Source organism: Trachemys scripta, chromosome 2 (assembly GCF_013100865.1).
Source record: "Trachemys scripta elegans isolate TJP31775 chromosome 2, CAS_Tse_1.0, whole genome shotgun sequence".
In the NCBI taxonomy this organism is placed as follows: Eukaryota; Metazoa; Chordata; order Testudines; family Emydidae; genus Trachemys; species Trachemys scripta.
The window spans coordinates 179,652,339-179,670,202 of NC_048299.1; the positions used below are offsets into that span (position 1 = coordinate 179,652,339).

General features: G+C 42.5%; 1 protein-coding gene across 1 annotated transcript in view; it reads left to right on the forward strand.

The window, feature by feature from the left end:
• NRSN1 (neurensin 1) overlaps nucleotides 1–17,864 on the forward strand; it is a 61,458-nt gene that overhangs the window by 17,001 nt on the left and 26,593 nt on the right. The window contains exon 2 of the mRNA XM_034762414.1: nucleotides 2,800–2,893. The gene's annotated coding sequence lies outside the window, so the exon portion shown is untranslated. The remainder of the gene's footprint in view (nucleotides 1–2,799; nucleotides 2,894–17,864) is intronic.

A 17,864-nucleotide genomic window follows, 5' to 3' on the forward strand; every position in this document is an offset into this window, starting at 1 on the left:
CACACTGAAGGGGCCATTTAAACAGTTTCAAGCTGGAGAGTTTTCAAAACAGAAATTGAATATTTAATTAAATCCTCACCAACTGCCTCCTCCTTCTAAGCTTTTTTTTTTTTTTAAGTCAGGACTTGAATAATTAACAATGTAAATATGGAATCCTGCAGTGATTTAAGACACCACTGATTGCATCCTCAAGTGTCTTGTTTACTTAGGCTGTCGAATTACAGTGTTGAATCAGAATGAGCTGCAGACCCACAACCATTTGGCAAACAGCCAAACTATATTTAGAATGCAAGGTGTGTACGATTTCTAAACACAATTATGCCTGTAGTGAGAGGTTCCAGCATAAGAACACAGATCAGTGGTCCATCTACTCCAGTGTCCGGTTTCCAAAACTGCCTAGTACAGATGCTTCAGAGGAAGGAGTAAAAAAACCTACAGCTGACAGTTATGAATACTCTGCCTACAGGAAAAGCTTCCTCTTAGCGCTCATCAGTTAGAGGTTAATTTATGCCCTGAAGCATAAGTGTTCATATCCCTTCTCAAACAACTGAGGTCAGATCCTCAGCTGGTGTAAATTAGCGTTCAATTTTAGCTTATATATTTTCATTTTTAATCCCTGCTACTATAATCCTAGGTGTTTGTCAGCCATATAAACATCCAGTCATTTTTTTTTTAATCCTGCTAACAATTTGTAGCCTATAACTAAGTGCATTACTAAACTAATCCCTTCTCAAATGTGTTTTTCTAGTAGGCTTTAAAAGGTAGGTATTTGGTGTGACTTGATACAGGAATGATTAGGTTATGGAGAATTAAAAGACACTAGGCCATTTCTAATCATAATTATTTATTAATGTATAGTACCCAAAGTATGTTAGGCCTCGTCTACATGGGAAGCTTGTTCGGTATAACCTACGGCAAATTTAAACCAATATAGTTATGCCAGTATAACACGCACAACCCATGCAGACACTCATGTTACAATGTAAATCTGGCCACAAGGGAGTGGGGGAATCATATGCATATGATTACATCTGCATAACTATATCTATATAAATAGTAAAACTCCGGCATGTAGACAAAGCCTTAAGTGCTTTACAGAAAACATGGAACGATGCTGCTCCAGGTTCTTCCTTGCCCTGTACTAATTTACAGCAATGCAAAATGGGTGGGAAGTGGATGTAAAATGTTATCATCCTGATCTGGTAGCATTTAACATCCACTTTGAAGTGGTGTACAGTAAATGATTACACAAGGTGTTGGGCAACAGAGGATCAGGCCTACAGTCTCTGCCGCAAACTCACTAGTGCTTGATTCTGCACCTTTGAAGTCAATGAGAGTTTTGCCATAGACTTAAATGGGGGCAGGATAAGAGCCTTATATTCTAAGCATCTTAGGGCTTGGCTACACTTGCGAGTTAGAGCGCATTAAAGCAGCCCTGGGCGCCCTAGCTCACTACCTGTCCACACTGGCAAGGCACATACAGCGCTCTGACTCCAGGGCTAGAGCGCTCCTGGTACTCCACCTCGGCGAGAAGATTAACACTTGGTGCGCATTGGGTGAAACATCTGGACGTCAGTGTGAACGAGATGTTGCACTACTGCGCTCTGATCAACCTCCGGAAACATCCCATAATCCCCTTAAGTCAAGTGGCCACTCTTGTCATTGTTTTGTAATCACTCCAGGAATGCAGATATGCCCTTTGAAAGCTCCATTTCTGACAGCCGGCATGCTTATCTACTCCGAGACAAAGCAACCATTACTGTGGAATGCTGTGTGAGAGAGAGAGAGAGGCAGGGGTGAGGGGGAGTCTGCTGCTGTCTGAACTTACAGGACAGCATGCTGACATGTTCTCAGCCCCCCAAAAACCCAATCTCTCTCCCCCCACATACACACAACACACTCCCTGTCACACTCCACCCCACCCCATTTGAAAAGCACATTGCAGCCACTTGCATGCTGGGATAGCTACCACAATGCACTGCTCTCTGTGGCTGTTGCAAGAGCTCCTAAGGTGGTCACGCCAGTGCGCTTCCAGCTGTTAGTGTGGACAGATTACAGCGCTTTCCCTATGGCGCTCTACAAAGGCTGGTTTAACTCAAAGCACTCTACATCTGCAACTGTAGCCATGCCCTCATACTATTGTAGTTATAGTAATAATTAGTCTATTAGGTATATAAACTGGCTATCAGCAAGTTTAGGTTTGAAATTAGGAGTGAAGTTCTGGAACAGCCTTCCAAGGAGAGTGGGAGGAAACCTAATTGGCTTCAGGATTGAGCTTGATAAATTTATGGAGGGGATAATATGAGAAAACTGCCTACAGTGGCACATGGCCCATCCACAACTGTTAGTAGCAAATATCCCCAACAGCCAGAGATGGAACACTCGATGGGGAGGGCTCTGAGTTACTACAGAGAATTCTTTCCCAGGTGTCTGGCTGATGGATCTTGCCAAAATACTCGGGTCCAATTGACTGCCCTATTTGCAGTCAGGAAGGAATTTTCCCCCACGTCAGATTGGCAGAGACCCTGGGGGGGTAGGGGGTTGCCCTTCTCTGCAGCATAGGGCACAGGTCACTTGCAGGTTTGAACTAATGTAGATGGTGGATTCTCTGTAACTTGAAGTCTTTAAATCATGATTTCAGGACTTCAGTAACTCAGCCAGATGTTAGGGGTCTATTACAGGAATTGGTGGGTGAGGTTCAGTGGCCTGCCATGTGCAGGAGATCAGACTAGATAATCATATTGGTCCCTTCTGGCCTCTAAATCTGTAAATAATGTTTGTAATGTTTGCCTCTTTTAGAACCTGATCCCTCTGAGACCTTCCTATGTGCCTTCCTCCAGACTTATGAAAGTGCAAGGAGTCCACTCCGGGCCATCAGCAAGTCACATACTCAGTAAGTGGTACCTGAATAAATGTGTTCCTACAGTTACTGCTGTGTGGATCTACTGTGTGACTGCTCCCTTTCTTCTGATACCACAATATAGTTGAATATCCTTAGTTTCTTCTGTAGCGGAGTCTACTAACTGGAGAATTTGGAATTGGAAAATTGAATAAGTATTGTACTGAAAAGGTTTAGACTTTCCAGCTATGATTTTAAGTTTTGGGAGGTGTCCAAAGCTCTGGCTTTGTGCCTTAAATAAAAACTAAATTAAATTAAATAAATACACAATGAGTGCACAAGTAGAGTCTTCCATTCACTTTAACGGGTACAGGATTGGGTCCTGATTGAAGGTGACGAGGCAAGGAAGGATCAGGGCAACCAGCAAAAAAAAAAAAAAAAAAAAAAAAAACCACCCAACCATACATTAACTCAGTATAAGTCATGAGCATAGCGTGGTGGTTCTGTTTCTTCTTTGTTCTGCAATTTAACATACAGCAAACAAAAAAAAGTGAGGAAAACAATATGACAGTGAATATTGCCAAATTGCTGGGGCATCATGGAAGAACTGCCTTTTCAGGAAGCACCTGAATGGAGAGAAGTCAGTAACTTGGAGCAATAGAGTAACAAGGCCAGTGTATGCACTGGAGCAGCATGAAAAAAAAGTGCATATATGTACTTGTGGGAGATACAGATGAATGTAACATCGACCCTGGCATCATGGGTGGCATAGAGGAGGCAGGGCAACACAACAAGGGATGAGGCAGTTGGTGCAAACCTGAATATGTACAAAGAAAAAAGTCCAGCTAGAGTTAGAACCACAAGTCCCTGTATATTATTCTATTTATCTTTCAGTTTTTTGTAGAACCCACCACCTTAGTATCTAAGCCCCAATATTGTACTCACAAAGACAGAAATAGCTAATTTGCACTAGCTAAACCTAACAATTTAGGCTGAAGCTACGTTCTCAATAAGAAAAGCAACAAATGCTCAGAGATATAACAGTGGGGCTTCCTTTAGAAATAATCCCCTCCATCACTTCTCCAGCAAAAAACAATCAAAATCCAGAATCTCTGAATTTCTTTTCAGACCTTCTTGTCCACTTGGTAAATTTTCTATTTGCTCTTTCTCATTCACTCTCACATCTGCTTATCAAGCTTCCAAAACTCATCATAATAGAAGGGTATGGAACTGGTATCAATTGGTGTAGCTCCATAGACTTGAGAGTTGCACTGATTTACACTAGCTGAGATCCTGGATTGGTTTGTTTTCCTCCCCAACCAAACAATCCACAGGCAACTGAACAGTCAGACAGCTGCTCCCATATTAGAAATATAAAATAGATTCCCTTGCACCTTTAATCATTGCTTGATTTGCTCAGCCTGTGAAATTGAAAGTCTGTTTGGATTTTGGGGATTTTATGTTTTGTGGGTGGTCCACCATTATCTGGTGTGTTTTTCTCTTTAATTCGCTCCTTCCTCCCTGACAGCAAGCCCTCTATCTGATCATGGAGGGCAATGTGCAACTTCCCCCTTAGCTCATCACCATCATCTGTGGGGCTCAAGAGCAATGCAAGTTGCTTTCTCCATCATTTCTGAGCACACTGGGCCCAATTCCTATTTGCCTTAATAACTTGCAGCTGTGCACTGCCAAATGAATGTAAGATACTTATTTTGCCCTGGTAAATATAGTGAATCAGGCCCATTCGTCTGCACAGTTCTCCTGAGTGCTAGTGGGCTTGCAACTTTAATTTTTGAATTCAGATTCCTCTTGTGGTATTCCAGCATTACGTTACTTAGCCAGCTGCTCAGCTGTGTGTCTCAGTGTCTTTATTCCATTGAACAGCAGAGCCCTTTTACCTACGTGAAACAATATGTAGCCCCTCTTTTAATTCCTTGGATTTTACTTATTCTAGTGAAAAACAAAACACATTGCAAGTGTAGTTTATACAATGCCTCTATTCCCCTGTAAGTGTCCAAAGAAATGAAAACAGTGAAGACACTAGATGTACTTGTAGGCTAGATCAAAAAGAAAAAGCAACACTTATAACTTTGAAGCTTTTTATACAGTACAGCTTGGATTTTTGCCCTTTTTACCAAGACCGGCCTGCACTTTTCCTAATGATTGATTAAGTCGCCATCCTAGAAATGGCGTAGAAACACTAATGTCAAGTGAACTGCAAAGAATGGTGTGTGTAGTTTCCAGTACTTTGCTAATTATTGTCTGTGTAATGGAGCTGAATCCTTGCACAGCACTTGATGTTTCTGTAGCAATTTGCCCTGAGGACTCAAAAGAGAACATGATACTTCTTTAGGAGTAAAGAGTACAGTTTAAAGGATCTAATTAAAATCTGTTTCATGGTATTCTAATAAACTGGCCTCTAAGGATTTGGGAGAACATAACCCAGTCCAGCAGATAGGAAAGAGAATTTTACTAAGTAACAAAACATAGGAATTTAGAAACAGAAATTAATTCTGTACTGTCCTACTCCTGAGAACCTGAAATAGAAGTAAAGGGAATGCGAAGATATGACTGCATTTTCAAAAACCTAAAGCAGAATGTAGTATGATATTTAAAAAAACAACATTAGCAATGTAATTAAGATAAAGTATCAGGATATCTCTAACTGTTGCAGCCACTATCTGGATTCTTTAACATCACTATAAACAACACCATTGTAAAACTGAAATAGACTTGCATTGCTTATGGAAGATGGATATTCCTTATTGAAACTACATGGGAATGCAATTTCTTGTACTGCTTTACACCTTACAAACATGTACAGCTTCAAGACGGACAGAGAAATTTATGGTGCTGGATTCAGGTCCTGCAGGATAAAAAAACCAAGAAAACTAGACTTCAATTTACGTGTAAAATGTATTTCTTTCAAATTTTGGGGGTGGTGCCTGTGTATTTTCTTAGGGATTTGGCCCCTGAAACAGTTTTGGAATGCATTTATTTTAATTTTAGAAAGCTTTTCATTTAACCTTGAATTCCTTGAACGGCCATCAAATGAATAATTACTTTTGGTCACTCTTAATTTTCTTTCCAATGCTTGCAGCAGGAGTACCTGCACCTTTGAAATGCAAAATTGCAAAGTTCTGAGGTCCCTGCCTATGCCATTAAAAGCACCTTCACTGGAAGCAGTCAGGAGTTGCGGCTGACTCAGATTCACTTAAGAAGATTGATGATTCACCTTTTAAGTGTATAGAGGTTACCAGCACAAATGACTTTGATGGAGGATTTGGGTGATTCTTGCAATGCAGCTGTGCTGGGCTGAAATCTGCTGGGGAAGAAGATGGAATGACATAGCTTGTGCTAGTGGAGTGAGATTATTCCTGTGTTAAATGTAGATTTAGGGCTTGATCCCAAGTCCGTTGATGTTATTTGTAATGCGTCTCCATTTATTTCAAAGGGCTTTTGATCGGGCCCTTAGGAAGAGATGCAGGTACTGTATAACTTGAAGTCATTGCCACGTCTATTCCTGCCTTTTATTGCTACTTTCCTTCTTTATACTGAAGGAAGGCTAGGTGGTGAAAATCTGCTTGTGCCCATTCAAGTGATATTATTTCTCTCCTTTGAGAGTATTGCCCCATATACCATCCTTTGTCTTCCGCTCCTTGTATTTTTGTTCTCCATTTTGATTTTGTCAGCTGCCCTGACTTCACTTACTTTCTCTAATTCACAAAATAGATAAAACGAAGTGTATTCTTCTGCATCTAAAAAGAAACTAAGAAAAAAATCCTAACCTACAGCTAGAATTGTCACCAGTTTTAGCACACAGCATATAATTCAGTCCCTCCATAGTAGTGTTTTCTGTTGTGCAGGGGATGAGTCTGACCCATGTTATTTTAAAGCCTCTCTCCCCTTTTATCTTTTCCATTGGCACTTATACTCATAAAGGACGTGATTCTTCCCCCTCAAGTTACAGGTTGATTCCCATTGGTATCTCGTATGAGGGAGGTGGAGGAGAAATGGATCCACTTTCTCTCCATCTTCTCCAGATGCACTGCCTAGTTTGGATGCAGGACCAGAGTCTTAACTAAAAACATACTGCAACAAGCTGAATTTAGCTTTGTATCTATTCTCTGCTTCTACTAACTTCCCTCTATCTCATCTCTTCGGGAAACCAATGAAAAGCCCATAATCTACCACCTAAAAGACAGGCAAGCAACTAGTCAGATTTGCCAGAGTTTGCAATGGGGTCCTCAGAAGGCAGCTTTATGTCTGTCTTCGGCAGTGCTTATGCCAGGGGAATCCTCTCACAGCTAGAACCAGGATTTTTATGCCACTCCAGCCTTTTACGCAGCATTAAAGGAGCCAAAATGTGTGTGGGGTGTACTTGTGGGGGTAAAATATTCTGCTGTGTCTGGGATTTGTTGGGTTCTTATTCAGTCCTGTTCTGACATCATGAAGTGATTACAGAGACCCTACACACAGTGGGTGGGGTAAATGCTAAACTGTCTTTGTTCTAGACTATCACAACTTACACCACACACCTCATCCTTAGTTTCCAGACAGAGACATCAGGAACTCCTACAATAGACCACAGAAAGTAAACTGCATGCAGTTTAATGTCTTTATGCTGGGGGTCAGGCATGGAGAAAGCCATTTGGGGAGTGAAATCAGATTCCAGAAAAATCTCAGTATTTTAGGACTATAAAGCCCCCTTTCCATATCACTGGCAGAGACAAAAAGATTTTAAAAAAAAATTCCTAGGAAGTTTGGCAAGTACTTTAATGCAAGTAAAACAGTTATTTGCAATAGGCTTGTCTTTAACATAAAAGAAGACTCGAGGTCAGCCTAAAATCTGTGGATGCATAGATAACAGAGCTGAGAAAGGGAGTAAAGTCCTACGAGTCTGAGCAGCTGCATGCTGCTTTTTATTCATGCCAAATAGTTTGCACATTTCCAATACAAAGCTCATCATTTCTTATTCTGCAATCTCTAGCTACAGAGTGGCAGGAAGGATTAGTGAGCTTCACAGTCAAATGCTGAATGAGTTGTATCCAGCCCTGACTAAACCTGTTTTTACCCATAAAAAACAAATGGAGCCACATCACCCGCATTTTGTCAGAAAGGAAATCTACAAGCTAACCTAAATAGAAAGCACCATTGCGGAATAAAAAGGGAGCATTTTTAAATGCCACGGGCATGGATAAAGATTTGGACAACATCTTTAGCTGCATTATTTTGTCCAAATCTGTCACAAAGCATGTACAGAAATGCAGAATCGATCTTGTGCTAACTAGGGATGCAGGTGACACTTATTTTGGTTGTTTATGCAGTGGATGTCTTGTAAAAAATATGAGAGCATTGAGTGTAGATCTGGAACTTGTAAATGCAAAACCAAAGGCTAAATTAGATAAAGGACCATAAGCACTATGGCATAGTAGTGTGATGTATTAGAAGAACCCCTGAAACCTAAAGTGAAACTAAATTTATTTCTTACTGTAAGAAACAGCACATCCTCAGAAAAGAAAGCTACATTGGTTGCATATCTACAGCTCACTGCCAAACTGAATATGCAGTGTTAGTGTAGCCATATTTGTCCCAGGATACCTGAGAGACAAGGTGGGTGAGGGAATATCTTTTATTGGACCAGGTGCTGAAGAAGAACTCTAAGTTTCTCTCTCTCACCAACTGAAGTTGTTCCAAACTGAATACACTGGAGTAGATGCATGTGTAAATATCAGACTTTTAACTACTAAGACGTTTGGACATTATTCTGCTTAAGAGAATCTATGCAGTAAATTACTTCACTCCAAAAGAAAATTAGAAGAGGACTGAAACAGCAGAGCAGGATGATGTTTTTAAAGGACAGACTAAAAGGTAAGCTTCATAGAACCACATATTCAGTCTGACCTTCCAGTAAGCACAGCATAGAATGATAGACAATCAGAAGTGTAAAAACGGAATAGAAAGAAATAAAATAAAAAGTAGAACAGAAAGAAAAATAATATATATATATATATATATATATATATAGGCTAGGGCAGTTCCATCCTAGTAGTTATTTGGTAAATTTACTGAAGTTTATCTAAACTACAATCCAAGAGAAATTAAAAAAAGATTACCCCCATAAGAATGGGTATGGAGAAATTATGTCGATCAAGGACAATATCACAGAATACCTGTCCCCAGCCCCTACACTTGAAAAAAAAATCAGCCCAACAATAAAAAAAATCCTGCAATAACTATTATAGAAGGTTCCTTCATCCCTCAGTTTCTCCTCCCCCTGTGAAATTTTTTCAGCTGCTGTCCCTGAATCCCAAAAAGAGATTCTGGGATCCTGGCAGTGTATTCTGCATCTTTCTGTCTGGCTCCACAGCTCATCAATCTGCCTGATTTGTGTTACTTTTGTTCTCCTCTACATCCTCCTCATTCCTCACCAATGCACTGCATGTTCCCTCTATTGTCCAGAAAGCATATTGGGCTGAATGGAAGGATGAATCCCAAGGATTTGGTCCAGCTCTTTGTAAAATGGGCACATTTTCTGCTCTGAGCTGGCTGACTTGTGGTGTCCAGTGCTTTACTGCACTGGACCCTGCAGCCTTTGATTTTCCTGTAACAATGGCTCATCTCCTTGTGATACCTATCTCAGCCACCTGGTCAGACACTATTGTACTGAACATGACCTATTTCAGCTGGCCCTGGATCTTGTCCTCTCCTCACAAAGATATCAGATCATACCTGTTGACTTCTGCCCATTTGAGAAAATGCTCTTTTCCTTTTGAGACTCAGATGAAGCTAAAGAAGTCAAATAAAAAAGTAGTTTTCTGTGAAAATAGCATGCAACTCCATTCCACAGTGTGTACATTTAAGTAGCTTTCATCCAACCTGGCCCCTATGCAGCAGAGTGCAGAAAGCGGACCATAACAGGTCACTTAGGCAGTGTCCAGTACACTGTGGAACAGTAGCGGGAAGACTATTTGGACCATAATTTTTGTACAGTTATGTACATGAGTACTATTATGTTAATGATCTCCATGCATGTTGGTACTGCACCAATATGAACTGGCAAGATGGAGGACCACAGTTCCTCAAAACCAGTCTAGTCAAAGCAGCATTTGTAATGCCTATGCACCATGAATGCAAGGTATGTGCTGGAGGGTGGGGGGGACAGACCTTGATAAGCATGCAGGGTTAAATCACATAGGTACCTTTGAAAAATGTATGAGTCTAAGTCCTATTTTCAAAAGTGACAGGCACTTGGACCTAGATTTTTAGGGTACTGTCTACACTACAATCTAGGGTGGATATACCTACCCAAGCTGCAATCACACCTCCAACTGCAGCATAGACATACCCTGAAAGTCATAGACCTTGCAACGCTGAGCAAAAAGACTTAGATGGCTAAGTCCCATTTTCAAAAGTAACTTGGGAACTTTGAAACTCAGTGGGATTCTGTTACCTATGAGAATCAAGGGCCTAACTTGCTTAGGTGCTTTTGAAAAATCCTGCTAACACAGCCTGAAAAAGAAGAGTGTGGAAATTAGAAAGGAAATACCTACAGCAGTAGTCACAAGCTTCAAGTTTCACCATTGTGCCTATAGGCAATGGTGAATAAGTGAATGGGTCTGTAGAGCAATCAGATATTTGCAACATATTATAAGTCTTTTAAATCAGCAGCTCTTGTAAATAAGTTTGACTATGTCCTCGGAGCACGTAAGAATATAAGAACGGCCATACCGGGTCAGACCAAAGGTCCATCTAGCCCAGTATCCTGTCTACCGACAGTGGCCAATGCCAGGTGCCCCAGAGGGAGTGGACCACACCAAATTGCAAAGACAAGTAAAGTATTGTGAATTGGGGACAGATACTGAGAAAAAGATGCTGTAAAGGGTGATGAGAAATGCATAGTTTGTGGCCTTAACACCCAGTGAGGTGTTTAATGCCCATCAGGAGAGATCTCTGTAGTAATCCAGTTAGCTTTTAAAGCATAATTATCACGTCACAGCAGAGTCTGGATTAGATAATTGAAAACTTCAATGCTTCTAAGACTCAAATAGACTCTTTGTGCAATTAAGCAATTATTTCCTGATTAGCAATGATTTTAACAGACACAGGTGACATAGAAGGAAATATGAAGAAGCTTGAGCTTTTGCAGAGTGACTTAATTAAGTAGCTGATTATTTTATCCATTTATGTAATTAGGTGGGCTCAGCTGTACTGAGTCAGACCATTAGCTCTTCACAAGCCTGTTTAAGGAGACAGGTGTACCCACACCCCTAAGAATACAAAGGAGAATACCAAAAATAGAAATATATGTGATGGTCCACTCTCTTGCTTGGCTGCGGGTTGCCTATAGCAGACGTCACTTCAAAGAAAGAGAAGCATGTGACTTTCAGAGATTAAAAGAAAAGCAAATTCAAAAGACTCTGAGAGACATATCTACCTGTAAGTAGAAGAGAACTAACATATAAAGAGAAAAAAACAAAAAATAGATCCTAAGCTCAGTAATCCAATGGAACACAATTCTTTTTTATCTTTTGTCCTCAGCAGAGTACCTCTGCCACTACTCATATACCCCTCAACATTTCACTTGACAGCAACTTCCATTGGTCCAGAAAGATTTGACGGGACTTGATTTGGAGTCACATAATGCTGCTCCCACAGGAGCTTCTCCCTCCCTTCACTCTCCTGGGCCCAGTACTTCAAGGCTCAGATACAGGAACTCAATGTCACTGTCTCCTATGGCGATACAGCATGTTAACCATAGGACCACTGAACAGATGTACAGTATGTGCTTAAGGCACAATCATCCCACATTGAAGTCAATAGGAACTTTGCCACTGACATGAATGGAGCCCTTCTGGGGTATTTTTTTCTGAAGTTTAGGAGTGCTGGAATGACAGAGATAATGGTCCCCATTTCCAAGAGATAAGCGCTATTAAAAAAAAGTTTCCTTGGCCTAGAAAAAAATTATTTTGGACACGAGTGAGTCAGCAGATAGAGAACACAATCCCCAAATAAAGCACTGGTAACTTATGCAAGAGGACACAGAAAGAAGCATATGTGAGGAGTCTTCCTCTCACAGCGGCCATAGCAAAGTGTTGTTTCTGATTGGCTGGAGTGTGATAAGGATGACTAGCTGACCACCGCTGCTGATTATTGGTCACTCTTTCAGAGTCAGATACAAGCAGCATCACTGACAAAAATGAAACAGTTTGCAAGATACCTGAAAATTTGAAACTGAGCATTTGAAGAGATTGACACCTCTGATGGCTGAGCTGGCAGCCTCATGACCCTAGGGCCTCAAGAGATACAGAAGATGCTGTCTAGACATTCTGGTGACATCTTGGATCACAGACATCTCAGTGATCAAATAGCTGGTGCAGTGCAGTGACACCAGCATATTCTAGATGTTTTAAGATCTGATGAAATGCCCTATATAACTATTGATTTCTCCCATAGCATTCTCTTTTGGATCATTTCATGCCCTCTTAAGTCCTCCTTGGCAATGATTTCTTGAAGAGAAGCTTCTTAGCCAAGAGATATTGCTTTTTAACTATTCCTTTCCCTTGGCTTGCCATCTTGTTCTGGACTGATTCTCCTAAAACTCCAGTCAGTCACCTTGAAATACAAAGCACTACATTAGGTCAAACGCATCAATGAGAATTAACATTCTTTAGGCTATACAAAGTTTTAGAGGAGTCTAAACGTAGGGCCAGATGATGAAAATCAGCATAGCTTCGTTGATTTCAGTGCAGCTATTTCAATGTACTCCAGCTGGACTTTGACGCTAAACTAATATTTCTAGCATTGTTGCCAACTTTATTTGACATGCCACTGCTGAAGTGCCCATGCAAAACATGTAATGAGGCTTGTGAGACCTAACTGCTAAGCTCGTAGGGTCATGCTTCCTACTGCATACATTGGCCATGTTCAACAGAGAACATCACAACTTGCAGATCTTTAAAGAGACTTCAGTTTTAAAAACCACGCTTCTGTCTAAGAGAGACATTATCCTCTAATCTCTTTTAGAGTTCTAGTACTCTTAGATGTATTACTTGTAACAATAAGTACAAAATTCAGTTGGTTTACTTTGTACATTTGACAGCACTTTGTGCATAGTGAGTTTCATTGTTTCCCTGTATAATCAGTTTTCCATTTTGTTCATGTGAGCTTCTGATACAGCAACAGAAGAGAGAAATGGTTTTTTAAATATAACTGCAAAAATCACAAAAATTGTCTTAGGACTCAGAAGGAACAAAAATGGACACCGTGTAGAATCAAGCACATGGGTTTATTACGCACAGCACTGGCGGAGTGCCACTTAGCTTATTAGGCTCAGAGACACTGCCAAGCAATTGATTACAATGGATTATATGGAATCTTCATGGGCGGAAGGAAGTGACGGGGTGAGAGGTCCCAAGCCCCTGGATAGGTCTTGCAGCAAGACAAGATAAGCACAGTAAACCAGTAGGTTAAAGATTACATAATGTTTCCGCCCATGGTTTCAGATTAACATATACCATATTGTTAGTACACAGGTGTTTTCCTTTAAACAATGTATAAAGTGTATAAGTATAAAATATATATGTTGAATTCTGATTTGGGGTCCATAGGAATGAGGTAGCTCCTCTGATTGTCCAACAGGTACATTCCTGGGGATTAAAGCAAAAAGACACTGAAAAGTACATGGCAATAGAAATTGTTTTTCAGGTTGCTCATTGTGTTTCTAAAGGCTAACATTCACATCTGAGAGGAAAGAGGTGCACCAATTAGAAGGGGGGATGTCATATCTCATACTGACATGCTTGAGCCTCTCCATGAAGTGCCGGTTGTACATGGGGAGGGTATGGCTCTCTCTTCCCGCAGAAGGAGTGGACATAGATATTTTGGTTTGTTTGTAGCTTCTGATAAAGACAACAATTACTGCTTGCCATCTGGCGTTTTGCTGACCATGCTTATCTTAGTAAAAAAGAAGGTTGTCTCTTGTTTGTTCAGCTTCTCTCAGCTAATATTGTTCACTGTTTGCTAGGCCTCTAGGCCTCTTTGACCAGGCTTTGGACTTTGGGCCCGTGAAAAGTTGCTAACATAGCCTGTGTCAGGATTTTACATATACAGCACATAGATTTTGGCCCTTCAACTCCGTTTAACTCATCTTTTAAAATGGATTAGATGTCAGGTTAATGCTGTCCCTTTAATTGCTGTCAATAAAATGAAAATAATATTGTACATTTATAGAGCACCTTTTGACCTGAAGATCTAAAGATGCTTTGCAAGCATTCTATGTACAGCACCACTGAAATGCAGCCGCCTCTGGGATAGAGGCACCACTCAACCAGTACCCTGCACAGCAATGAAAGGAAAGAGAAATTTGATCAAAACACTTTAATATGGTGACTGAAACCGGAGAAAGACAGATAGGTTTCAGGAGGAGCTTAGTACATTGTGGCATCAAGGGGCTCAGGAATGGAAGATGGCCCACTGAACTGCTTACATATAAAAACTCAGCTGTAGCATGTAATATTGGCATCTGTGCATGCTCTCTAATGATGATATCTGGTTTTATAATCACATGGTCACTCCTTACTATAAACAGTGCAGTGGCTTGTTCTGCCATTGATGAGGCTCCACCACCTAAATCCATTTTTGCTTCTCCTTGTGGTTTTCATTGTTAATGCCTGAATTGGGTGTACATTACTGCTATCAGCACAGTTGGATGTCCTCAAGAAACAGTAAGCTAGTATCCTCCTTTGTATGTATTCTTTGATTATACATCTTCTGTTCCTCCTTTAGGATTGATTCTCAGGGATACAGACCCTCCCCGGGTTACCCAAACCCGATTTACACAAATCTGCACTTACGGAAAAAGTTCCATAAGCTTTTTTTTTTTTCCTTAATTGTCAGGTATACATTCCCGACTTATGCAAAATTTGACTTACGCAAGGCATTACGGAATGGAACACTTGCATAAGACAGGGAGCATCTGAAGTTATGACATGACATAGCTGTTACCTTGACAGATTGCCAGCCATTTTCTGAACATTTTTATCATAGTATTTTTAATTCCTGGCACATCGCTCTTTTGTAAAGGTTAATTATCTCTGGCTCAAGCATCTTGGTAGGTAATGACACTCAGATTTTTGTCCTTCTGCCCACCAGTCTCTGAACTAGTTATACTAATGAAGCTTTGTGAGATGCACTGCAATACCCTAAAATGCTGTGTGCGCATCCCTGGAGCCCACCAAGACTTTTTTTTTTTTTTTAAATCAAACTCTTGGTTATTTGAACTGACTTTTCAGCTAAACCATTTGTCAAGCCCATGCCAGACACAGACAAGATGTGCCTGAATTGATATATCAAAGAAAACTGCAGAAAGGAGCCACTTGTGAGTTGTGGGGCATTACTATTAATTCATTTGAAATACCCTGGCAAGTGAAATGCCATTTGCAGTGTGTTATTACATTGTTATTCAACATATTGTGCTACAGTTTTTTTTTTTTTTTTTTGGCTCTTTGCTTTTTTGGGGGGTGGGGGAGAGCAGGGACTGTGTCTTCCTATGTGTCTCTGTAGTGCCTAGCACATTTTGGTGCTACTATAATAGATTACTAAATCAGTCCATTTGCCTCTCTTTTCCACTAGATCTCCTACAGGTCAGCAGAAAATTACAAATTGGTGTCCTCATATGCAATACCTTGTCTCATTCAAATCCTATTGAAGACCCTAATTTACTTATAGTTATATTCTGAATGATTGCTGCAATAGCTAACAAGATATGATTTACAAAGATTAAAGAATCAAGAATCTTAGCACACAAGACTAAGAAATAAGCTCTGATAACTCTATCTTTTCAGTTTTATATCCCTGGTTACATTATCTCTAGTCATTTGTTTAATTAATTGTCTGAGGTGAGGGAGAGAATTCGTTTTCATACCTGTGTTTGAAAAGACATCTTCCTCTTTCTGAGAGAAAATTAACTGCCTCACTGCCTCTGGAGCTGAACATTGTTCAATGAAAGAACAGTGGGTACAAGTATTTACTACTTCAAAAATGTGTCCATAAATGAAGTGATAAAACATTCATTTCACCATGCGCCAAGGAAAGAGTTTATTTTTCATCATCTTCGCCAAGAATCAGAGCATAATTCCCAATATTGCCCGCAAGATGTACTTAAGGCATCGCATGTGGAAGAAGTGAAGTAACAGGAACCAGGGCTGCATTCACTTTTTGTGGGTCCAGCCCCAAACATATTTGTTGGCCCCCATGGGGCAAGGTGCCAGGGGGCAGGATGGTCAGGCTCCAGAGTGAAGGGCGGGCTGGGGGCAATGAGGTGCAGTGTGGCGGGAGAACACTGTTTACAAACCTGCAGCTTCCAGATGCACACTGGCCTGCCCAGCCCTGTGATACCAACATACCCCTTTCCCTCGAGGACGGGTCTGCACCACACCGCCCCCTTGTCCAGTGCCCCCTCGCCCAGAGACCTCCACCACAGTTCTCTATGCCCAGCCCCCACCCCTCCCAGAGACCTCCCCCCACAACTGCACAGCACCCTGCACACCACACCACTTACCCAGCACCCTCCGCCCATAGACCTCCCCACTGCCCACCACCTTCCTCACAGTCCCACCATCACAGCTGCACAGCACCCCATATTCCTGAGGGGATTCTGCACCAAAAAATTAAAAATTCTATGCACAATATTTTAAAATTCTGCAAATTTTATTGGTCAATAAACAAACATGGAGGCTCCAACATGGCAGTGGGGAGCACAAGCCACTGGTTGCATGGAGGTGGGAGATTACCCTGCAGCCTCGCCCCACCCCACCCTGGGACAGGGACTCAGCAGTGAGGCCGCACCCGACCCTGACACAGTGCAAGGGCCAGGCCTGCCCCAGAAACACCCTGGGGCCCTGCCCCCCTGTGCCAGGTGCACCAGGTATGTGTGAGCAGGCTCAGCCCAGCAGCAGGATCCAAGCGCCAAGGGACTTAGTGTGGGGGGGGATCCAGGTGGGGGTAAGAGTTCTCTGTGGGGCAGTCTGGATGCGGGTGGCTCAGTGGAAGATCTGGATGCACAGAAGCTCATTGGGGGGTTCCAGATGCAGGGGCAATGGGACTCTGCAGGGATCCAGGTGAAGGTATTTGAGGGTGCAGGTGGGTGGAGTTCAGTGGGGAGGGTGTCTGGGGGGGCTCATCAGCGTGGTACAGATGTAGGAGAGATGGAGCTTGTCAGGGTGAGGGTTCAATAGGCCTGCTTAACAGGAGAGCCCCAGCTTCTGCCAGGGGAATGCCGCATGCTGGGCTCCAGCTTCCCCCTGCCCCTGCTTCCCCCATCCCCTTCTCTTCCCCATCCCATGCCCCTTCCTTGCTGCTCCATCTCCTCCCCAGGCTCGGGGGGCAGTGGGGAAACTGCCCCCACCACAAGCCGGCAGAGTGGAGCCGGTTGGGGCCGGGTCACTCCACTTCCTGCCGCCTGGTCGCTCCACTTCCTGCCTCCCGGTGACTGCAGGGCAGGCCCGACCCTGCACTCACGAGGTGGTAGGGTAAGCAGACAGCAAACGTGAAAAATCAGGATGGGGGTAGGGGGTAATAGGAGCCTATATAAGAAAAAGACCCCAAAATCAGGATTGTCCCTATAAAATCGGGACAGCTGGTCACCCTATGAGGCAGTGGGAAGTGGAGTGACCTGGCCCCAGCCTGCTCTGCTCCCCTGGCTCCTAGCCTTAGGACTTGGGGGGCAAGGGGAACCGTCCCCCAGCATTCACCGGCAGCGAGGCTGGGTGCCGGCGGCGTGGAGCGGGTTGGAGCCGGGTCGCTCCACTTCCCGCTGCCCAGTGAGTGCAGGGTGGGCCTGACCCCTGCTGCAGTCCCCCAGGACACGTAGCTCAGGGGAGGGGATTTGGGGAGGAGAGGGGCGGAGGCAGCTTTCCTGTCCGGTTCAGCCGGCTGAGGGATCGGGCTGGCCGGGGCCAGGGCTGCCCAGAGGATTCAGGGGGCTTGGGGAAAAGCAATTTTGCGGGCCCCTTCCATTAAAAAA